Source organism: Lepidochelys kempii, chromosome 9, assembly GCF_965140265.1.
Source record: "Lepidochelys kempii isolate rLepKem1 chromosome 9, rLepKem1.hap2, whole genome shotgun sequence".
Classification (NCBI taxonomy): domain Eukaryota; kingdom Metazoa; phylum Chordata; order Testudines; family Cheloniidae; genus Lepidochelys; species Lepidochelys kempii.
Window position 1 is genome coordinate 61,763,388 of NC_133264.1, and position 24,154 is coordinate 61,787,541.

The 24,154-nt window shown below is 46.0% G+C and overlaps 1 long non-coding RNA gene across 4 annotated transcripts in view; it reads right to left on the bottom strand.

The window, feature by feature from the left end:
• LOC140917566 (uncharacterized) overlaps positions 1 to 13,751 on the bottom strand; it is a 35,187-nt gene extending 21,436 nt beyond the window's left edge. For all 4 annotated transcript variants that reach the window (XR_012160901.1, XR_012160899.1, XR_012160898.1 and 1 more), the window contains exons 1-2: positions 13,069 to 13,751; positions 12,651 to 12,726 (exon numbers count right to left, since the gene is read on the bottom strand). This is a non-coding gene — a long non-coding RNA (uncharacterized lncRNA). The remainder of the gene's footprint in view (positions 1 to 12,650; positions 12,727 to 13,068) is intronic.
• Positions 13,752 to 24,154: the final 10,403 nt, after the last annotated feature.

Genomic DNA, 24,154 nt, shown 5'->3' on the forward strand with positions numbered 1-24,154 from the left:
ATAAGGTAGGAACCTCTTGAAATCTGGATTGTATGCTCTGTTGGAACCTGGGGACGCCCAGAGTTACCCTGTAGGTATGAGACAGGGACAGAGCTCGTGAGGTAGGGCACAGTGTACGCCCTTAGAGTGTATCCTAGCAAACTGGAAGGTATTTGGTTCGGATCCAATGACTAAGAGTCAATTAAAACAATTCTGTATGGTTGACTGGCCTCAATATCAACTAGAGGACCAGGAGAGGTGGCCACAGGGAGGGTCAATTAATTACAACACGATCCTCCAGTTACTCCTGTTCTGTCAGCAAACAAAAAAATGGAATGAACGTATGTATGCGCATTTGTTTCTGGCTTTATGTACTTGAACAGGTATTTTACAGCAATGTAATTTGACTCCGACTGGTTTGGTAGCAGCTACTGTTAGTCCCCAGACCCCCACCCCCACTCTAATGGCAGATCTAGTGTCCCCTTTGGCCCCCACACCCCCACCTTATAAGGGTAGGATGCCTCGGGTTACAGAGATTGCCCCCTTGGTGGGACTCTATCCTTTGATTACCGAGACTGTTGTGGCTTGCCCAGGGGCAGACGGACATCAGGCTACCACCATGCAAGTTTACACCCATGTGCCATTCAATCCACTAGACTTAGCAGCTTTTACAACACAGGCTGGGGAATTCTCCACGAACCCAAGCTGGTTTATTTCAGTCTTTGAGGAGTGCCTCAGTAGTCACAAGCCAGATTGGGACGACTGTAATCTCCTCCTGAGAACCCTGTTGTCTGAGGTAGAGCGAAATCAGGTTACAGCTAAGGCAAGGGGAGCGTCACCTTTCAAGTGAAAGAAAGGAAGCTATCTGTTAAGTCCCTACCCCAAGCACTCGTAAACGGCTCAGAGCTTTTCTGGGTATGGCAGACTTTTGCAGGATATGGATCCCAGATTTTGGACTATGGGCTAAACCCCTGTACGACTGTGTAAAAGGAGCAGATCATGACCCCTTCTATTGGACCCCAGAGGCCGACAGGGCATTTAAAATCTTAAAAAGAAAGCTGATAAAAGCTCCAGCCCTGGGCCTGCCGGATCTCTCTAAGCTATTTCAATTGTATATACACGAACAAAAAGGGGTGGCCCTGGGAGTGCTAACCCAGTTGTTGGGGACCTGGAAACGCCCTGTGGCTTATTCTTCTAAGCAACTGGATCAGGTTGCAAAGGGTTGGCCGGCATGTTTACGGGCAGTCGCAGCTACTGCCCTAGTGCTTGAGGAAGCCGAGAAGCTAACATTGGAAGGGGTTATGCAAATCTATACTCCCCATATGGTCCGAGCCCTGCTAGACACAAAGGGTGGGCTCTGGCTCACCCAGGCTTGGATTGCACGGTATCAGGCTAAGCTGTTAGAGAACCCTGAAGTCAGCCTTGCCCCTCCCTTAACCCTCTTGCCAGAAACAGAGGAACAGGAACACGACTGTTTAGATATCATAGATGCCCAATACTCCAGCCGTCCGGATTTAAAGGATGTACCCCTCCCAAACGCAGATTATGAGTGGTACACTGATGGTAGCAGTACTGTAATAGATGGGCAAAGGAGGGCAGGTTATGCTTTTGTGCCCCTTCATGACACTGTGGAAGCCGAAGGTTTGCCCGCAGGGACCTCTGCCCAGCTGGCCGAACTAGTAGCCCTGACCCGTGCACTCGAACTGTCAAAAGGAAAGCGGGTCAACATTTTTACCGATTCAAAGTATGCTTTTGGTGTGCTACATGGTCACGCTGGCCTATGGAAGCAAAGGGGAATGCTGACAGCCCCAGGCTCCCCAGTCAAGTACGGGCACCAAATCCTCCGGCTCCTAGAAGCTATACAACTCCCCTCGAAAGTGGTGGTGGTACACTGTAAAGCCCATCAAAGAGAAAATCAAGATGTGGCCAGAGGTAATGCCCGGGCAGATAGAGAGGCTAAGCATGCTGCCACCCTGCCATCCCCTCACACTGAGAACGCCCATATGCATGCCCTTATCCCATCAGTAGGGGAGCTTCCAACCCCTCAGTACTCTGGGGAGAAAAGACAGCTAACCGACAAACTCGGTTTCTGGGAAAAGGAGGGATGGCTCCATTCCCCGGAAGGGAAGGTCCTCCTACCAAAGGGCGTGATCCGGCCAGTATTGCAGAAACTGCACCAAACCACTCGTGCTGGCAGGGAAGCACTTATCCAACTAATGGGAAAATACTTTATCACATCCGGACTCCGACCCCTGGCTGCCCAGGTACAAGTGGACTGCTTAGTCTGCCAAAAGAATAACCCCCGATCGGGACATCCTGTGCCACCAGCTGCCCTAGAACCCACTGTGGGCCCCGAACGGGTGTGGCAAATAGATTTTAATGAGTTCCCCCGAACCCAAGGGTTCAAATATCTCCTTGTCTTAGTGGATCGGTTCAGCGGATGGCCAGAAGTCTTCCCATGCCGTAATTGCACTGCCAGAACAGTGGCCCTCAAGTTTGTTAAGGAGATCACTCCTCGCTTTGAACTCCTCCAGTGAATGGAATCTGACAGTGGGACACACTTCACGTCAAAAATCATCCAAAGCATCTCAAATGCCTTACAGATCCCCTGGAAACTCCATACGCCCTGGAGACTGCAAGCCAGTGGGGTAGTGGAGCGTACCAATCAGACCTTTCAACGACATCTCTCAAAAGTGTGCCAAGAGGCCTCCTTGCGGTGGCCTGATGCTTTGCCCCTCGTGCTTTGCCCCGCTCCGTGTCCGCGCTCTCCCGAAGGGTAAATTCGGGCTTAGTCCCTTTGAAATTTTGTTTGAAAGGGCATGGCCTATGAATGGCACCCCGGTTCTGTCAGGGGAATGGGAGTTGGGTAATGTTTTTTTGTCTCAGTATATGTGTTCCCTGTCTGCTGTTCTCTTGTCTCTTCACAGGTATACTAAGGATTCCCAGCCTCTCCCCTTGGACTCTCCCGTCCACTCCTTACAGCCCAGCGACTCCATGCTTGTTCGTACCTGGAAAGACGAGCCTCTCCAGGAAAAGAAAAAGGACCCTATACCGTCCTGCTGATCTTCCATAAGGCGGCAAAGGTCGAGGGACACAAAAACTGGATCCATCACTGTAGTCTGAAGGCAGTACCCGCCCCCCCGTCAGCAGAACAGTGGACCGTCCAACCTGCTGACTCCTCATCTAGTGACGATCTCGGGCTAAAGCTACTGTTTAAAAGACACAAATAGCGAGCACCTTAATGCCAAAATGGGCCCACCCAGGTACTGGAGACCCTGGGCTAAAAAACTCTGGTAATAATTAATTGGGTAATATTGTTATTTTCTGTATTGGTATTTCCAAACTGTGCATATCGGGAGCATAACTCCTTTGTTTTACTTGCGCACCATGTTGCTACTTACAAACCAGACTGATTGCTGGGTATGTGCTCCAACTCCACTGTCCCCCTGTCATAAATATAAAGGGAAGGGTAAACCCCTTTGAAATCCCTCCTGGCCAGGGGAAAGCTCCTCTCACCTGTAAAGGGTTAAGAAGCTAAAGGTAACCTCGCTGGCACCTGACCAAAATGACCAATGAGGAGACAAGATACTTTCAAAAGCTGGGAGGAGGGAGAGAAACAAAGGGTCTGTGTGTCTGTCTATATGCACCATCACAGGGCCTAATAACATCAGCCACACTATCAGAGGCTCGTTCACCTGCACATCCACCAATGTGATATATGCCATCATGTGCCAGCAATGCCCCTCTGCCATGTACATTGGTCAAACTGGACAGTCTCTACGTAAAAGAATAAATGGACACAAATCAGATGTCAAGAATTGTAACATTCATAAACCAGTCGGAGAACACTTCAATCTCTCTGGTCACGCGATCACAGACATGAAGGTCGCTATCTTAAAACAAAAAAACTTCAAATCCAGACTCCAGCGAGAAACTGCTGAATTGGAATTCATTTGCAAATTGGATACTATTAATTTAGGCTTAAATAGAGACTTGGAGTGGCTAAGTCATTATGCAAGGTAGCCTGTTTCCTCTTGTTTTTTCCTACCCCCCCCCCCCAGATGTTCTGGTTTAACTTGGATTTTAACTTGAAGAGTGGTCAGTTTGGATGAGCTATTACCAGCAGGAGAGTGAGTTTCTGTGTGTATGGGGGTGGGGGGATGTGAGAACCTGGATTTATGCAGGAAATAGCCCAGCTTGATTGTCATGCACATTGTGTAAAGAGTTGTCACTTTGGATGGGCTATCACCAGCAGGAGAGTGAATTTGTGTGGGGGGGTGGAGGGTGAGAAAACCTGGATTTGTGCTGGAAATCACTTTAGATAAGCTATTACCAGCAGGACAGTGGGGTGGGAATAGGTATTGTTTCATATTCTCTGTGTATATATAAAGCCTGCTGCAGTTTCCACGATATGCATCTGAGGAAGTGAGCTGTAGCTCACGAAAGCTTATGCTCTAATAAATTGGTTAGTCTCTAAGGTGCCACAAGTCCTCCTTTTCTTTTTAGAACTTTTAGTAAGTAATCTAGCTAGGTATGTGTTAGATTATGATTTCTTTAAATGGCTGAGAAAAGAATTGTGCTGAATAGAATAACTATTTCTGTCTGTGTATCTTTTTTGTAACTTAAGGTTTTGCCTAGAGGGGTTCTCTATGTTTTTGAATCTAATTACCCTGTAAGATATCTACCATCCTGATTTTACAGGGGGGATTTCTTTATTTCTATTTACTTCTATTTTTTATTAAAAGTCTTCTTGTAAAAAAACTGAATGCTTTTTCATTGTTCTCAGATCCAAGGGTTTGGGTCTGTGGTCACCTGTGCAAATTGGTGAGGCTTTTTATCCAACATTTCCCAGGAAAAGGGGGGGTGCAAGTGTTGGGAGGATTGTTCATTGTTCTTAAGATCCAAGGGTCTGGGTCTGTAGTCACCTAGGCAAATTGGTGAGGCTTTTTACCAAACCTTGTCCAGGAAGTGGGGTGCAAGGTTTTGGGAAGTATTTTGGGGGGAAGGACGCGTCCAAACAGCTCTTCCCCAGTAACCAGTATTAGTTTGGTGGTGGTAGCGGCCAGTCCAAGGACAACGGGTGGAATATTTTGTACCTTGGGGAAGTTTTGACCTAAGCTGGTAAAGATAAGCTTAGGAGGTTTTTCATGCAGGTCCCCACATCTGTACCCTAGAGTTCAGAGTGGGGGAGGAACCTTGACACCCCCAAAACGGGAATGCCCCTTGACATGCTGCCTTTAAACCTAGCAGAATTAGCCGCCACTAAAAAGCAGGAAAAAACGAACTCACCGTTCTGGAACAAGACCTCTTTACAGCAAGCCACCTACCAGGAGTATTCAATTGCAGTACTCACTGAGGGAGTATTTTGTTTCACCCGAAACCAATCTGATCACTATGGGCGTCCTGTGGGAAAGAGCTCCTGTGTTATTACACAGTGGGCTGATGGGTATTGGACAAAGACCAAGAGGGGAGGTCAGCAGTGTGGGTGTAATGGTTCCTCCCCTTTTGGGAAAACTCTTACGAATAATTGTACGACAAAAGAAGGGTTTGGAAATATAACTTGCCGTTCAGTTAATATCTCCAATGTAGCAGGCCAATGGTGGGTTTGCAGTGGTCCCTATGGCAAGTGTAATGTAAACGGCACAACTAGAAACACCCCCACTTGTACCCAATCTAAGAATAAAAAGCCCGCTTAGGGGCATATAAACTGTTTGGAAAAGCAGCCTTAAATATCCCAGGAATCCCCTTAAGAAACAGTCCTTACTGGGCCCTACAGGGTCACTATTTCGTATGTGGCCGAAAGGCTTACAAGGTGCTGCCAGCCAACTGGACAGGTAGCTGTTATATAGCTCATGGAGTTCCTCATCTGTCAGTAAATACCACACTGCCCAAAAAAAAAATTAGAAATGCCCAAGATACCTCTGTTGAGTCATAAGAAGAGACTCTGCGGCGATTAACTGCAGCACTGAAGGGCAATATAAAAAATCCCTTCACAACCGAAAAGCTTGTAGGGTGTTCTATACTGGGAATAGCGCCACTGTTTACAGGACCAGCCATGGCATGCATAGGCCGCTATACTGTAAGGCTGCAAATGGTACTTTAAAAAGTTGGCTTAAAGTTAAAGGACTCAATTAGAAATTTAAGGTCAGCAGTAAAAACATTAAATAAAAAGGTACAGCAGCTCAGGATATTTTCCCTCCAAAACAGGCTGGCTTAGGACTATCTCTTGGCATCCCAAGGAGGGGTTTGTGCCCTCGTCGGGCCCCTATGTTGTGTATATATAAATAATAGCAGTTATAAAATCTATGACAAGGTGGTACAGGCTAAGGCCCATGCCCGAGCTGGAGCACAGGTTGCCTATACTGCCCCCGAGAGCGATTGGTTGCAAATCTTGTTTTCAGGCTGGGGTTTGTCGTCTTGGCTTGGTGGTTTATTTAGCCTGTTATTGAAACATCTCTTTCCTGTATCGCTTGTATTAATGGTATTAAGCTGTGCAGTATCATGTGTCAAGACCCTTTTGCAAAAGTTAATAAGTCATTCTCTTCAGGGCTATCACAAAGTGCTTATGCAAAGTCCTATTATAAAAAAATAAGTAGCCCAAGTGAAAAAACTCAGAGCTAACACTGTTGAGTGTTCTCAGAGAAGGGAGTTGTTGGGGGCACTGGGCATGGCCACTAGGTAACTCGAGGGGATGGAAGACCATGAGGGTCGATGAAGCCCCCTTGCACTAGGCCCAAGTGACCTTGGCCCCCCTGCCTGGAGGCACTCGCAGCAGTCATGCTGAGCATTTTGCAACAATATGTTGCAAGCGCAGACTGTCTGAAACTGAACAAGGCCAGACAGGGCAGATATGGCAAAACAATGCTGAACAAAACAACTCCATATATAGTTTAACAGATGGTACAAAGAAAAAGGGCACTAGCTGGTATACCGGATTGGCTGGCTATATGGATACTTAGGGCAGCTTGCTATTAAATAAATATGCTAAAAAAAATGTATAAAAGTCTGTGTAACTTCCTACTCTGTGTGCAGGATTTGAGATTAATGTCTCCCTGTACCACTTGACGCTTCAAATAAACTTTTCCACTTCTCCACCCCGTTGTGATTATTGGGCGACGCATACCGGGCAACGAACCCTGCTGTTGCTTGCCTCAGCACTCTGTGCCGGCGACAGCAATGAGATCTTAAAATGGGCCTGTTGACATTGCAACTGAGTCTAGCACTGTACCAGATGGACTAGTTCAGCTGGAAAGCATGATATGAGATCCACCTCTTCAGGGAACCAGTCCTAGGAGGGGAGGGACACAGGGGCAAGGGAACAGGGTGAGTTGAAGTCCTGCATACCAAAACCATATTTGATCAAATCATCCCTGAGCCCAAAGGCCTCTAGTCACACTGACAAAATACAAATACTGTCAATCCTTGTAGAGGGCAGCAAGTAGCCTTTGACTTTTCCAGCTCAGGGAATGATCAAGCCAACGGAGGAGACACCCCAAATTCATCTCCCTGGAAAAAACCAAACAGCTAGAGGCTAGTAGCAGAGAACAGTTCTGTGTCCCAGTGAACCCACCCCAGATGAAGTGCAGTTCAGAGCACACCAGCTTTGAAAGGGCTCTCTATTATTTGTTGGAAGGTTTCCCTTAGTTCTAGGTCTCAGTCCTCATGCGACAGGGAGAGAGCTACCATGTTAGCCAGCACTCTGGTCACTATTAATACTATTTAGGTTTTCCTGGAGAAGGACAGAGATGTATTTGATTAGTGGGCTAGTGAATCAATGAGCCAATTAGTTCATTATCAAAGAAGCTGTACAGAAGGAGTGCTGAGCAGGGAAGAGAAGGAGAGAAACAGGGAGACAGAAGGCTAGGAGGGCCTGACAAAGGGGTCCTCTGCAGAGAGACACCTTACCTCCCCCCTCGTTTGGGGAAGGTGTTAGAAAGCTGAGATACAGTGTAAAGGTATGGAGACATTGATATGTGCTGATGAAGGGATTAAACACTAAATAACCTACATGGGGTGTTCACAAACAAGGCCTCAGAGTCATCTGTGTGGGTGGAAGAGATGGGGGTGTAGAACACTGCCCTGTCACACACCATCTTCAAAGGGCTTTGTGACATGGGCCCAGGATATCTCAAAGACCCTGTAAAGCTCTGAGATGAAGAGCATGGGTGAAAATTTAGCTCCTCTGGCACCTTGGAGCTCTCTACAGTAAGTGTAAAACTCATCTGTGTGAGAGACAGAGCTTTCTCAGGGGCTGGCCCTAGGCTGTGGAATGAACTGCCCCAGGAACTAAAGGCCATCACAGAGTTCAAAACCTTCCGCTCCAAATGCAAGGTGCTTGGCTCTGACTGGCCTTCTCTAATATAAATACGTAGTGTGAAGATGGGGTGTGTACCTCATACTGGCACTAAAAGGGTCAACAGGAGCTAGAGAAGCCAGTTATGCTACCTGGCTGCATCTGGAGGGTGAGCCAGGCCTCATTAAAGATGAAGCCCAGCTGGGGAAGCAGCTGGCTGGTTTCTGTTAGGATATAGATATTCAGGCCTGTCGGTAAAGGCCTATACGCTAAGAATATAGGTGTATTCTTATCACTTGGCTAATTAGAGGTATAAAAGAAAGAATCAAAATCACTGTCTGCCAGTGTAAGGTCCTTCTCTTACTGCGACAGTCTGAGGCCCTGTTCTTAGGCTAAGATCTTTGGCAAGGCAGCAGAGGCAGCCATAAGCTGGGAAGCGAATGGTCACATCCTCACATTCCAAACTAGTCACATTGAAATAAGGTGCTATTGGGCTGTAAGGAATACAATCCTGTCCTGATAATGCCTATCACCTCCAGAGAAAGGTAAGTGCCTAGAAGATGTAAAAGGAAACTTAGTTTGATAGCATCCTGTCTGGCAAGAACTCACTTATCAATAGCTGGGATGTGAAATCCTCACTTCTGTATTGTTTTGTCATTATAGTTCCCACTTTGCCATTGTTTATCTGTATAATCTCCGACTGGTTCTGTGATTGTTCCAGTCTGCTGTATAATTAATTTTGCTGGGTGTAAACTAATTAAGGTGGTGGGATATAATTGGTTACATAATCATGTTACAATATGTTAGGATTGGTTAGTTAAATTTCAGGAAAACGATTGGTTAAGGTATGGCTAAGCAGAACTCAAGTTTTACTATATAATCTGGAGTCAATCAGGAAGTGGGTGTGTGTGTGGGGGGGGAATAGGAACAGGGAATGGGGGTAGGGAAATTAGACTCATGTTTTGCTAAAGGGGGAAATGGGAACAGGGAATGGGGGTGGGGAAATTGGAATCATGTTTGGCTAAGGGCAGGAATGGGAACAGGGACACAGGTGTAAGGCTCTGTAGTGTCAGACCTGGGAAGGGGGACACTAAGGAAGGAAACTAGAATCATGCTTGCTGGAAGTTCACCCCAATAAACATCGAATTGTTTGCACCTTTGGACTTCGGGTATTGTTGCTCTCTGTTCATGCGAGAAGGACCAGGGAAGTAAGTGGGTGAAGGAATAAGCCCCCTAACAGTTTCTATAACAAGAGGAAGCTCAGAGTAGAAAGGGGTGCAGGGTGAGCTGGCAGAAGCCTCCAGTCTCTCTGTAACTAGCAGGGAAGGGAACCTGGAGAGATACAGAGATGCCACCCAGGTGTCACATGCTCCAGTGGTGAGCCCTGACAGAAGGGCAGGACTGGGGAAGAAACCCATGGAGATGTTCCAGTGAAGAGAGGCTTCAGGAGGGAGTTTACACCCTGGGATGGGCCCTGATGGAAGAGGACAGTGGCGGGGTGAAGCAGACTCCTGGCGTGGGCCTGAGAGAAGCCACCCCAGAGACAGATGGCCTTAACGGTGGACTGGAGCAGAGCAAGACTCCAGGGAAGTAACCCCTAAAAGGCAGCATTCTGCAGAAGCACAGAGAGCTGGGGAGGAGCCCCTGAGGGAGGGGCATAAGTTGCTTTTGTTGTGGTTTGTGGTTTGCTTTTGAGTTTGGTTTAAAGCCTGGAGCCCCTGGTCTGACGGAGGAGTGGGACAGAAGAGGGGCCCTGCAGAAGAGCTCAGACTGATGACTAGTGTCACAGGGGACATTGATACCCCTGAAGGGGAGAGACTTTAAAGTGACCTGGCCAGAGGGCTGAATCATGAGAAGAGAGACCACCATAACGAGTCAGAGCAGCTGTCAGCAGTGGGGGCTAGATGAGGGAAGAGCTGCTACGCCACGCCCGGCCACGAGGCGGCGCCTGTAGTGAGTCCCTTCTGTCCCAAATAGCAACAGAAGAAAACACTCCATTGCATGTACATCTCTCCCTTGGGGGAGGAGGAGAGAACAAACAGTGCGTGACATGTGGCTGTGACACTACTTAATGCTTTAGTGGAAGTGGGTAGTTTTGTGGCTTGGCAAGCTTGTGATCGTAAGCAGGATCCGGATCCAGGAGGTGACCTCAGCTCAGGGCACTTTCTTGGGAGAACTGCAGGTGGCTTTGGCATCTGGGATAGAGTTGAGTCATTTGGGGGGCAGTTATAGGGGTCTGGCATGAGAATGTGAGATGAGGTTGGATCACTTTGGGGTGAAGGTAGACTAGCTGGTTAGATTTGTCAATTAGAAAGTGGCTTAAAGTCACTTGTTAGGAATGCTGCCAGTGTAAGCTCCCTCAGGGCAAGGATCAGGATCAGAGGCATGGGCCAGACTGCCTGTTGCCTTGTGCTGCATGTCATCACTTACATTGGTGTAAAGTGAGTGTACGCTATCACTAGTCTGATTTGGCGATGTTTCACACCTACTTTGCATTCATTTTGGACTGGCATAAATGACTCAACGAGGTGCAAAGTAACACAGATTCCGGCCTAATGACCCTGGTTCTCCTCTGCTTTACACTGTTGTAACTCCATTGACTTCACTGGAGATGCTCCCAAGTTACTCGTCTAGCTAAGAAGAAAGTTCTACTCGATTCCTTCAGGGTATTTGCCTTTGCCAGGACGTAGGCTTTAACCATGAACTTGGCAGGGCATTAGTTATAACTGTAAAAGCCAAATTGCAGCATGCCTTGTGGTACTCCAGTCTCTGAGAACCCTGAATGCCTAGGATACTTCTGATAACTAAAAGACAGAGTGGTCTAGTTACATACATCACTGAAAAATAAGGTCCTTAGAGCGCCATTGAAGCTACTCCAGTTTACATCAGCTCAATATTGTAGTTAAGGGGGTGCTCCATCAGTTTGTCTATGGCTGACCTGCAGTAGCTTATAGTCCTTGGATGGGAGGCCACAGTAGAAATGGCCCTGATTAACCTATGTTCTCCAAGAATAAAGCCAGGACTACAAGGCTGATCACAGATGAGAATCTGTGGTACTGATGCCACAGTTAAGGCTGAAAATCTTTCCAGCTGATTTTTGAGCCACCTACTTAGTTCCACAATAAAAGGTCTTTGCTCCATGAAATTCTTCATGCACTGTCTCCTATCAGAGGAGATTTGTTCTCTTTCATTCATTCATTTTGCAAAGTTTGAGGTGCTTGGCACCAGCCATTTGTGAGATGTGTGAATTTAAAATATGGCTGGTACCAGTGCTTTACTCTTGGAGTAGCCTTCTGCATGGGTAGCTCCTGATCCTGCGTCTGTTCTGGGCACCCTTATCACAGGGCATAAAGGGCTCTGGCCCCTCCAGCTCACATGTGAATTTCAGTGAGTTGTTTGTATGGGACAATGTAATGTCAATATGATCCATGAGTTAGAGAACAGAGGTGTTTGGAGGAAGATAGCACCAGCAGCCTGGGCTTATCTTTCTGTCCTGCTGTGAACACCCTCTCTATAATTACACGTGATTATCCTTGAAGTCTGTGAATACCCACGCTCTGTGAAGACTAAAATAGGAGTTCTTTATTAACACCCACAGAAGGCAGCCAAAAGGTCAAACTGTGCCAACGGTCCATACATCTTGTCAAGACATGCAACTTGGGTGCTCTCATGTCTTGGACTGCAGACCCAGGGCAAAGCTTAGAAGGTGCAGGAAAGAAGATTAATTAACCCTCATTTTTCCAGGATGGGAGGGTGTGTGTGTGGGAAACATTTAAAGGGTAATTTGTGACCATGGGTGACCCAAAGCGGGGCAGTTAATGGAACTTGTGTCCTTGGTCCCATCTAAAATTTTTGTTAAAACCAACCGATCAAAAAATTATTCAAGACTAGTTCAGGGAGCTGGTAGGGGGAACAAATTCCTGGATTGGGTAAAACACATGGAGCCAAATGTAATCCAACTCCTCATTCTGGGAAAGCTTATCTTATCAACTCTCAAAATCTGTCTGCTAGAGAGATGTGCATTGTCCTGCAGGGGGAAAGGCATTACTGGATCCTTCCATTATGCCTGCCTACACAATGACACAGAGCTACTGGAAATGGACAAAATGTAAACGTCTTGTAGCAATTTAATCAGCTGCTTGGGGAATTGCACAAGTGGGTTAAGTGCATCCCAAGGTCTGGCCATGAGTTGGTGGACACAATGAGTGCATTGCATGCACTTTGAGAGTCCCTGAGGTTTTTGACCAGTTGTGGTGTTGAGTTTACTGATAAGATCAGTCCACACAAGAAAACGGAACAGAGATGCTTGGGTGAGGATAGCACTAGAGCCCTACGTGTATCTTTCTCGTGCAAAGCAAAAAGCAACCCCATAACTTACTGTCATAATTGTCCTTTGCCATGTGCTCCCAGGCTCCAATTCAGCGCACCTCTTGAAATAATTCACTGCGGAAGCTCTGTGAACAGCAGGAAATCATTTAGAGTAACTTTTTAATGAACAAAATTAATTTAGATCAAATATTAGCTTAACAAATGTTTATAGATTCAGTCTCTTGGGCAGTTTCCCAGCCTGGCCATCAGCAATGACATAGAACCGTAGGACTGGAAGGGACCTTGAGAGGTCATCTAATCCAGTCCCCTGCACTCCTAGCAGGACTAAGTATTATCTAGACCAGGGGTCGGCAACCTTTTCGAAGTGGTGTGCCGAGTCTTCATATATTCACTTTAATTTAAGGTTTTGTGTGCCAATAATACATTTTAATGTTTTTTAGGTCTGTCCACATAGAGTGGGTACCTACCTTCTCCCTGGTTCTAGCCATTCTTTTCCTCTCTCTGCACTGAGATGAGGATGGGAGTGCGCTAAGAACAGGGCTGGGGGTGAAGGAGCAGGCTGGGGGTTGGGGTGCAGGGTCTGGCCAGGAGCTAGAATGAGGGAGGGGGCTCAGGGTTGGGGCAGGAGGTTTGTGTGTGGAGTGTTTACCTGGGCAGCTCCCATTTGGTGCGAGGGGTGCAGGTGGGAATGTGGGGGTGTGTGTGCAGGAGCTCCTGTTTGGTGCTCAGGGTGGGGGTGGGGATGTGGGGGCTGCAAGAGTCAGGGCATGGGATGTGGAGGGCTGGGTATGTGTGGGGGGTGCCAGAGTCAGGGCTGGGGTTGTGGGGGGGTGCAGGGGTCGGGGCATGGGGCTGGGGTGTGGGGGGGTGCAGGGGTGAGGGCAGACAACTGGGTGTTTGTGAGGAGGGGTCAGGGCAGAGGGCTGGGGTGTTGGGGGGATGCAGGGGTCAGGGCAGAGGGCTGGGAGGTATGGGGAGTGCAGGAGTCAGGGCAGAGGGCTGGGGATGTGGGCTGGGGTCGTGGGGGTGGTCCCAGCCCCCTGCCCTGAGCGGCTCATGGCAGGGGGCTGGAGGGGATATGCCCTGATTCCACCCCCTTCCCCAAGGTCCCCGGAGTAGAGAGTGCACTGCGGCTCCGCTTTTCCCTCTCCTGCTCTCTAGCAAGGGCTGTCAGCTGATTGGCTGCAGGGAGGGAGAGAAGGAGGGGCAGGAACCCAGCACGCTGGGGGAAGAGGCGGGGGGAGGGGAAAGCTTGTCTGCTCTGTAAGGAGAGAGCGGTGGACGGGGGGCAGAGAAGAGCGGGCCGGGCCGTGGGCCGTCTTTGGCACGGGTTCCATAGGTTGCTGACCCCTGATCTAGACCATCCCTGACAGGTGTTTGTCTAACCTGCTATTAAAAATCTCCAGTGACGGAGATTCCACATTTATTCTAGTGCTTAACCACCCTGACAATTAGGAAGATTTTCCTAATGTCCAACCTAAATTCCTTGCTGCAATTTAAGTCCATTGCTTCTTGTCTTATCCTCAGAGGTTAAGGAGAACAATTTAACTCCCTCCGCCTTGTAACACCCTTTTATGTACTTGAAAACTGTTGCCATGTTCTCTCTCAGTCTTCTCTTCTCCAGACTAAACGAACCCAGTTTTTTCAATCTTCCCTCATAGGTCTGTTTTCTAGACCTTTCATCATTTTTGTTGCTCTTCTCTGGACTTTCTCCAATTTATCCACATCTTTCCTGAAATGTGGTGCCTAGAACTGGATGCAACACTCCAGCTGAGGCCTAATCAGCATGGAGTAGAGCGGAAGAATTACTTCTTGTGTCTTTCTTACAACACTCCTGCTAATACATCCCAGAATGCCGTTTGCTTTTTTTTTCAGCAGTGTTGCACTGTTGACTCATATTTAGCTTGTGGTCCACCGTGACCCCCAGATCCCTTTCCGCAGTTCTCCTTCCTAGGCTTTCATTTCCCATTTTGTATGTGTGCAGTTGATTGTTCCTTCCTAAGTGGAGTATTTTGCATTTGTCCTTATTGAATTCTATCCTATTTACTTCATATGATTTCTTTAGTTTTTCCAGATCATTTTGAACTTTAATTCTATCCTCCAAAGCACTTGCAACCCCTCCCAGCTTGGTATCATCCACAAACTTTATAAGTGTTCTCTCCATGCCATTATCTAAATCATCAATGAAGACATTCAACAGAACTGATCTCTGTGGGACCCCACTTGATATGTTCTTCCAGCTTGACTGTGAACCACTGATAACTACTCTGTGGGAATTGTTTTTCCAACCAGTTATGCATCCATCCTATAGTAGCTCCATCTAGGTTGTATTTCCCTAGTTTGTTTATGAGAAGGTCATACAAGACAGTATCAAAAGCCTTGACTAAAGTCAAGATATACCACGTCTACTACTCCCCCCACCCCCGCCATCTGCAAGGCTTGTTACCCTGTCAAAGAAAGCTATTCAGTCGGTTGGACACGATTTGTTCTTGACAAATGAAGGTCTATGTATCTTGGCCCCTTTGTGGATTCTGTCTAAAAATCTTGTGTGTTTAGAAGAATTCAGAATTCTGCTGAATGATACAGTGGTCTGGAAATGGTACGTATCCACATGAGCAGCCCCAGAAGGCCCCAAAGGATGACCCACAGTCCTGCATCTGGTATGAGAATTGAAATCAGTGGGAATGGAATCGCTGACTGGGCAGAGATATAACCTGGACTGGCTCTTTCAAGGTGATATGGCTAACATGCCCCAGGTGAATGGAGTCTATAGGATTGGATCCTGTATTTAGAGGCAAAATCTGAAATCAGGCACCTTCATGCTCAGAACCCTTATTCTCCACAATGTCTGCCCTGAAGTAAATAACTCAAGCCTTTCATAACAAGAGGTTTCTCATGAGCTACAGTAAATGGCCAGCCCTACGTTCCTTCTCTCACACGCAAATGATTGGTACCAGATAAGGCAGTAACTGTCCACCTCTTCACCTCAGTGCTGGTTCATTCCAGACACTAGCTATTTCATCTGCTAAATTACTGAAGGAATCATAAATACTGTTCATTGATCAACACCAAGTCATGTCCTCTTTGCCGTGAAGGGCAAGACTCCGATTGGCTCCAGTGAGAGCAGGATTTCTGCTTTCAATCAGCTTATGCCTAAGAGCCCTGAAAAATGACTGACCCCCTCCTAGGTGCATAATTCTCCCATAATTCCCCACCCCGGGTCTCAGCACTCTTCCACCTCCAGCCCTGCTAAGGACCATGTCCTTCCAGGCCAGCTGTCCAACTTATTTGAAATCTGTACCTGCTAATCACCCTACAATTCAATGTGCCATCCCCACTGACAGTTGCTCAATGCTCACACTTCCCAGGTGTCTTTCACCACCAAAATAGGTTAAATCCTTAATGCTGATGCAGTACCACCCTGATACGAGGATGTCTGAGCACCATGTGGGAACAATAAACTAAACAGAACAAGAAAAAGCAGGACAGCACAGCCGGATGCTGGTGCAGGGATGGAGAAGAAACCCCAGTCCCTCTCTCAGAACATCAGGTAATACCAATATTCTCAACTCAGCTCAGAATAAACATGGAAACGGGAATGTTTCATTCTCTTATCGAAGGATACCTGGGATGGACCATCCATCGGCAGGTACCCAAAAGGAGAGCTCCAGAAGTGTGGGCCCTTGGTGGGGGAAAAAAAGCCATTCATGGTTCTATCTCAGGACAGTCAGTAATCTCAGCCCTAAGGCTTTCATTTTCCATAACAAGACATAAGACAGCCTCAGGGAGTCTGGCAGCATATTATTTCAGGGCTGTTAAATACTATACTATGCAAATGTTGGCATTATTATGACTTATGCAAGGTATTACCATGACATAATTTAACCATACATTCTTCTATTAAATTCAAAGGCGATTTGGTATTTATATTATATGCTCTAAACATGCCTAAATAACAAGCAATTTACTAAATCCAAAGAGTAACAAAACATTTATAAGCATTTGATCAAGGTACTTAGCAATGGGCTAAACCCAGGGGTGCTTAGCCCCATATTGGTCAGGCAGGTATTAGCAGTGAACCCTTCAAGAGTTCACTTTTTTACACCATTTAATAAACAAGTGATGTCATTGCCAATTATTGGACCTTAGCTAAAGCCAGACGAAGCAAGTTCTTATGTAGCTAATTATTTACTGCACCTGCTACCCAGTTAACCGTGTTTTATTTCTATTAGTTCAGCCCAAACCTTAAAATACCATTATCTTATTTGAAGGGCCTCTACAAGTTTAACACAACAACTCTACTTTCTCATGATCTCATTCTTTTGGTCACATGCTGGGGTCTATTGCTCATGATGTTACTATCCCAGCTCAGCTTAAAACCACAATTCACCCAACTCTAATGTGGGCTTATGTTCCTACAGCAAACTTTGGCATGCACTACACACTGGCTTGCAGATAATTCTGAAATTTGATGTGGCTGTCACTGATTCTTCAGCACAGGCACATTGACAAGCCAGACAGCCATATTCTGGGACAGCTGTGGTCTGATGGGTTTCACAGCTTGCCCTCCAAATAACAAATGTTACAGTCCTCAAGCCCAGAGGTCACTAAGGTGTGAACTACTGGGGTGAGGGCCTTCTCTGCCTGGAAAGAGATGAAAACAGGGCTTCGAGGGTCAACCCATGGTCAGCAATGACCCCACCTGTAATCAGATCATCCTGCTTGGCCAGACCCCATTAGAAGACATAGTTACCAAAGGATAGGAGAATTCCTCCAGAAACTAGCTTCACAAAGGAATTAAGCAAGCCTAGTGCACCTTATGATTTGTATGATCTAGCTATTGGTAATTTTTGGGCTTTGGCCTTGATAATGCCATTGCAGTATTTACCTAAAGTACTTTATCAGTCCCCCATTGCCATGGTAGCTGAGCACTTCACAGTCTTTAATGTATTTATCCTCAAAATACCCTTGTGTGTTGGGAGATGTGATTATCCCCAGCTACAGATGGGAACGGAAGCACAGAGAGATTAAATAACTGCCAAAGGTCTCTCAGGGAGTCCATGGCAGAGCAGATAATTGAAAAGTCTCCTGAGTCCCAGCTAGTGCACAAACCACTAGACAATGGTTCCTCTATGCCATCACTTACTGCAATTACGTGCCAGTACACTTATAACAAAAGATGATAATGTACAACTATCTACTGCATAGTGTATAGTCAGCCAACTGAAATGTAACAAAGCAAATATTTATTGTAAAGAATTTATTTATGGGCTTAATAGAAGTCCAGTTAAAACAGGTGATTTGCATAATATCAATCTATTTAATTAGAGTTTAATCCTGAAGTTCCTGGAAAAGCATATACGTGTCACCTTTGTTCTGTAAATAATTCAGAGATAACCTGCTGCATAACTATGCAGAATCTTTGAACATTTTCCTCCTTGGGTTTTTGTGGAATCTACGTTCCTTTACTCATTCATATATCTGAAGGTCATGTGTAAATCAGGTCAAATATTGCGAAATGGTGGCTGTGAATATTCATTGGAATTCTGAATGACTATTCAGTTCAGTCTGACTTCACTCATGTCCCCTTATTACTCAGTATTTGCAAATGGAGCTGAAAAACAGGGAAATGATTTAATATAAAATGTTGACATTTCAAAGATGCTTCCACTTCCCAGCATTTGAAAGGGACCCATTTTCTGTTTCTTTTCACAATATTTTCAACATTTAATTTTTTTTATCAAACTTGTTTTAAATCCTTACAGTAACTTTTTTAATTTCACAAATCCCTAGTTGCCTTTAAAAATAAGGTTTCTGGAAAATGAAAAACATTGAGAACAATTGCAAAAACGATTTTGTTAACAGTTTCAATTAAAATTTCAGGTAAAAAGATACAGAAAATGTCCTGAAAAGCAGAAAACTTCTATGATGTAGACAATTTTTGCAAAAAGTTTTGTTTATGGGAAAAAAGCCATAGAAGAACTTTTTGTGTGAAAAATGTTGACCACCTATATTAGTGAAAATAAGTTTCTGTTCACACAAATACTTGGGGAAATTAAAGTTCTCATACATATCTGTATCTTTATACAGACAAGGGGCTTTCTGCACCAACAAAGATCTTTCTTATTCTCCTGTTCAAAAAGCTTTAATAAGATCAATAGAGATCATGTGATTTAGGTGACCAATCATAGATGATGAATAAATTGCTATTTGTTCAACTGAACTGTTTGTGAACACAGAGTAATATGACAATTGTTCACTAAAATGATCCAGAGAGATGTTAGAAGCAATGGTCCAGATCCTCAAAGATATTTAGGTACCTAATTCCCATTGATCTGGGCTCATGTGCCAAGTTCAGAAGTAATGTACAAGGTGAAGTAAGTTGGATGTCTGTGCACTAATATAGTACCATTTGCTTCCCCCCAGATCTACTTATACTCTCCTTGCCCATGCAGAAGGGAGTCAATGTTGGTGTAACTTACAAACTACTTAAATTAAAGTAGTTGGGGCTACTTTAACTCAGACCTTTACCAACTCTTCAGTATGTAAGTTATACCAATGCAGTCTCTCTTGCACACCAGAACAGTGGATGTAATCAGGCCTAAGGGAGTTTAATGAAATATAAGGGGGAATTAGCTCATTGTAACTTACACCACCTTATGTGTCACATATGAATTTAGTTGGCTGAAGACATCCCGGAAAACCAGTCTCAGCATGAACTGGGCTAGGTCCACAATAACAGTTACTCAATGAATAATTTGACCAGCTCTAAAAATAGCATTGGTAAATCAGGTGATGGGTTGCTACATATCTTTGCAATGCTTTGAATCCCAGTCAGAAGTGGAGTTGAACAAAAATATTTGACAGATTGTAATCAGGACATACTTCCATTCCTTTCAGCTTTTTCCCAAGCCAAAACAGAGAGACCAAGAACTCACGTCCTGATAACTGCAGTCATATATATCCACCTCCCAAACTCAAACTCTCTTAAAAGTCCAGATTAGGGCTGGTCGAATATTTTCTGTCTATACTGTCTTTTGAAGGAAAACTGGATTTTTTTGACCAAACAATTTTTTTCCGTTTGTAAAACATGTCTGCTTTCTCTGGAAAATTTAGATTTTCCCTGAAAAACAGAATGCCTGAAAAGTTTTAATGATTGGCCAAAATCTGAAATATTTTTGATTCTGAAATACCACTGCAGTGCCTCATGAGAGTTGACGTTTGGATGCCTCATGTTCCCATTCTCCTCTAGGATCTGGACTCCCCAGCTGGACTTTTTTCCCATGCTGCACTGTGACCCAGCAGCTTCCATAATGCACTGCTTCCTCTCACCAAGGGGGACACTATGGTGCACTATGGGATAAGTAGCTCAGCTGAGCAAAATGGGAGTAGGAGACACCCAAATTACAACTCTTATAAGGCACAATGGTGGCATTTCAGAACTGCAATAATTCAGTTTTCAGCTAGATCTTGATTTTTTTTTTTGATGAACACTCAGAATTTTCTGCAAGGAAATACCCATTTTATGACAAGCTATAGTTCAGATTGATAACAAACCTTTCCAAATAGAGATGAGGCTAACAGCTTCCTGTTTTATCTAACTCTCCACCTGTTAGCCGACGGCCAAGGATGTTTGGTGAGGTGCCAGCTATGCCCGTTTATACCATCCGTGACTTTAACCGCTAGGACGCACTGTCCCTTCGCGGCGGGCAGCCCGGGCTAGGCTGACGGATGCCCCAATGGCAGCACTAAGAGCCTCTCCATACCCGTGACTTTAACTGCTAGAGCTCAGAGCTCCTTCGCAGCGGGCAGCCAGGATTGACTGACAGGTGCCCCAAGAGTTTGCCCCGTGGAGGCGGCACAACTCAACGCTAGGCTCTTAGTACTCTCACCTAATGGCCAGGCTTTAGAGCCAAAACGGCTGAGGTTCTTTAATTGTGTTGGCTGCTTTACAGTAAACCAGAGAAAACAAGTCAGGCTTATGCATAAATGGTTACCAAAATTTATTAAGCTAGATTCTAATCATGTGGTTACAAAATTGCTAGTGCCTACTTATTTAAATGTAGAGATGTTACACACACAAACAAGTTACAAAACTGAAGCCACAATCCCAAAGAAAGAAAACAAAGTATAGAGCTCTATTTCAAAAATATGTGTACACTAAAGATAGGAGATCAGGTGTGGGTGCTTCTTACCCTCCTTGCATCTCTCGATTCCAGCGGTGCCAAGCCAGGATCGGTCACTCAATTCCGCGGAAAGACGAATAAGGGACAAGGCGTAGGGACCCTCTTAGCTGCAGAAGCCTTGGGAGGCTGTCACTTATCTGACCAGCAGATAGATAGTGAAAGCACTCAAAAATCATGGTGCTGTAGGTCCCCTACTTATACCTCTGTACTCCTTTATTCTCTTTCTCCTTTCTTATGCCAAATTGAGGCTGGTCTGTCGGGGTGACGCCAGCTTTCGCAAGAGTAGTTTACACTTGCAAAGGAGAGAAACAATAAGTGTCGACTACTGGACATTTCTTTTATCAGGGTAAATATTTTCCCAACTAGGATGTTGGTGTGTGTGCATCACGCTATTTAGTTGGGGCTAAGAGCCATGTCTGTCACAGGGCCTCTGCCTGCTGTGAGCTTAATCCTTGTATCTGTTCCCAGAGGCACATTGTAGCAGCACACCTGTGCTTTCACAGCTTCAAAGGCTGTGCTGGAATATATGTTAAGTGCCCTGTTCCTGCTTCCTCCTGTGTTTCCAGCAATGCTGGTCTGAGGGGGGGGGGGTGCTGTCTGGCTACACCACCGTAAAGATGTACATTCCCTGTTAGGGCACTAATCTTGTAACCCATAGTCTTGGGAAGGTGTCTAGCAAATGTTGCATCAAAGGGAAAGGTATAACTAACCTTCTGCTCCCTGACTCAAAGGGGTGGATTGGGGATAGACCAACAGACATGTCAAGCAGCTTGAAGGCTATTTGATCCATCCTGTCTTTTGGAATCTCAGGTTATACACAAATTGTACAGGTTTGACTTAAATCACAAGAAAAATCAATTTAGTTGTACCAATGGAAATAGCATTCATTCATTCCATTAGCTCTCAGTGTGATATCCTGGCTTATATTGATTTAGCTTAACCTCTTCCTAACTGATTTAGGCCATGGCTACCTAAGAAAGTTGCACTGGTTTAGTCAAACAAATGCAAACCCTTGTGCATGTGATTATTACGGGTTAAGAGGACTTTATTTCAATTCATCTTAAATGGGCTCCTAATTGACTTAGGCTGAGCTGCAATAAATTGTCTGGTTGAAAAATTTCAAACAAAACATTTTACTGTCAGAAAATGGGGGTTTTGTCAAAACAAAAATTTTCCCTAGGAAAAGATTTTGGTATTTCTGGAAGGAAAACTACTGACAGTTCCCACATCAAACTGAAAAGGGGATTCTCAGACTACCTCCATACTGCATTTAACTCCTAAAATAACATCTTTATACTTTGCAACACTTTCAACTAACAAACTCCCCAAAATAGAGTTAGATGGCTTAACTGAGCTACGATGCGCCCCAGATTACACTGAGGAGGACAATCTCAGTAGGTTGAGAGAGAGAGACATGTCACTTTTGGCTATGGACAAGCCTTTCCCACACGGAATTCTCATAAACATACAGTCTGATAAGAAGTGCATTCAAACAGATATGACCCTACCAGGTTCCTGTAAGTTGCACAATCCCCATCGTGTCATGAGGTAAAAGGATGAGTTCAATGCCAAGGAAATATCTTATGTATGAGGGTAGTAAAAGACAAATTAAGTCACGTACCAGGAAGTTTTGGATTTTGATCATGTTTGTTGATATGATTTTTTCTTAAAAACTGCCAAAGTGTTTGTTTGAACACCCTCATTCTCTAAATATTCCCAGAAGTGGTAAGATGTCCTTGTAATTACACTGCTACTAACCTTTTCTCAGTGAAAAAGTGCATGAGAAGAACAACAGAAAAACTGTTCTTTAAATAAGAGCTGTATCCCATGCCCACTGGAGCTGGCAGAAAGACTCCCATTGGTTTAGGATCAGGCCCTTGACCCTCAAATTCCTCAAGCAGCAACCGAACTGTATTGCTAGTAAATGGGAAAACCCAGCTGGGTCTGGGGTTTACTTTCTTGGTCGCATTTGTACAGAGACTCAATTTTATCACTACTTTTTGCATGTAATTTTCCATTAATAGAATAAGAACTTGCTTTCCCGTTGTTTAAAATTTCCTTTCCTTTCCCATCCTTCGTTCCAATTTCCCCCTCTGTGTTGTGCTTTTCCCCTCTCTCTGAAGGCCAAGTTCAAATGCACATGAGCCCTCTCACATAAGGACTATTGTTCCACCTGTGAGTGGCTTAGGCCCCCATCCTTCGCGTTATTCCATGCAGGCCTTGTGCCCACATGGAGCCCTGCTAGCTTCTGAGAGGGTTCTGGGGTCACCCACATAGGCTCACTTGCAGGATTACGGCCATACCATGTAGTCTTGGAGATAGGGTTGCCAACTTTCTACTTGCACAAAACCAAACACCCTTGCCTTGCCCTGCCCCATCTCCGAGGCCCCGTCCCTGCCCTGCCCCTTCTCTGAGGCCCTGCTGCCACTCACTCCATCCCCCCTCCCTCTTTCGCTTGCTTTCTCCACCCTCACTCACTCGCTCATTTTCACCGGGCTGGCTCAGGGGTTGGGGTTGTGGGAGGGGGTGAGGGCTCCGTCTGGGAGTGCAGGCTCCAGGGTCGGGCCATAAATGAGGAGTTCATGGTGCATGAGGGGACTACGGGCTGAGACAGTAGGTTGGGATGTGGGAGGGGGTGAGGTCTCTGGCTGGGGGTGCAGACTCTGGGGTGGGGCTGGGGATGAGGGTTTTGTTGTGCAGGAGGGTGCTCTGGGCTGGTATTGAGGGGTTCAAAGAGCGGGAGGGGGATCAGGGAAGGGGGCGGGTTGCAGGTCAGGAGTGCAGGCTCCGGGCGGTGCTTACCTCAAGCAGCTCCCAGAAGCAGTGGCATGTCCCCCCTACTGCTCCTATGCGGAGGCGTAGCCAGGCGGCTCAGCATGCTGTCCTGTCTGTGGGCACCACCCTCGCAGCTCCCATAGGTTCCCGGCCAATTGGAGCTGCAGAGCCAGGGCTTGGGGCAGGGGCAGTGTGCTGAGCCTCCTGGCTGCCCTTAAATGTAGGAGCCTGAGGGAGGACATGCCGCTGCTTCTGGGAGCTGCGCAGAGCCAGGGCAGGCAGCGAGTCTGCCTTAGCCCTGCTGCACCACCGACTGGACTTTTAACGGCCCTGTCAGCGGTGCCGACCAGAGCCTCCAGGGTCCCTTTTCGACCAGGTGTTCCAGTTAAAAACTGGATGCCTGGCAACCCTACTTGGAGATGGTAGCTCCAAGTGAGGTGAAATGCTCATTGCCCCAAGAGCAGCAGGAAGGAAGAAGCTACAGGCTGGATGGTGGTGATAATGAGCCCTGGTGCTAATTGCATTGACTGCATAACTGAAAATGGAGAGGGTGGCTGACATAAGGCCCCATTCTCCTGCCACGAGGAACATA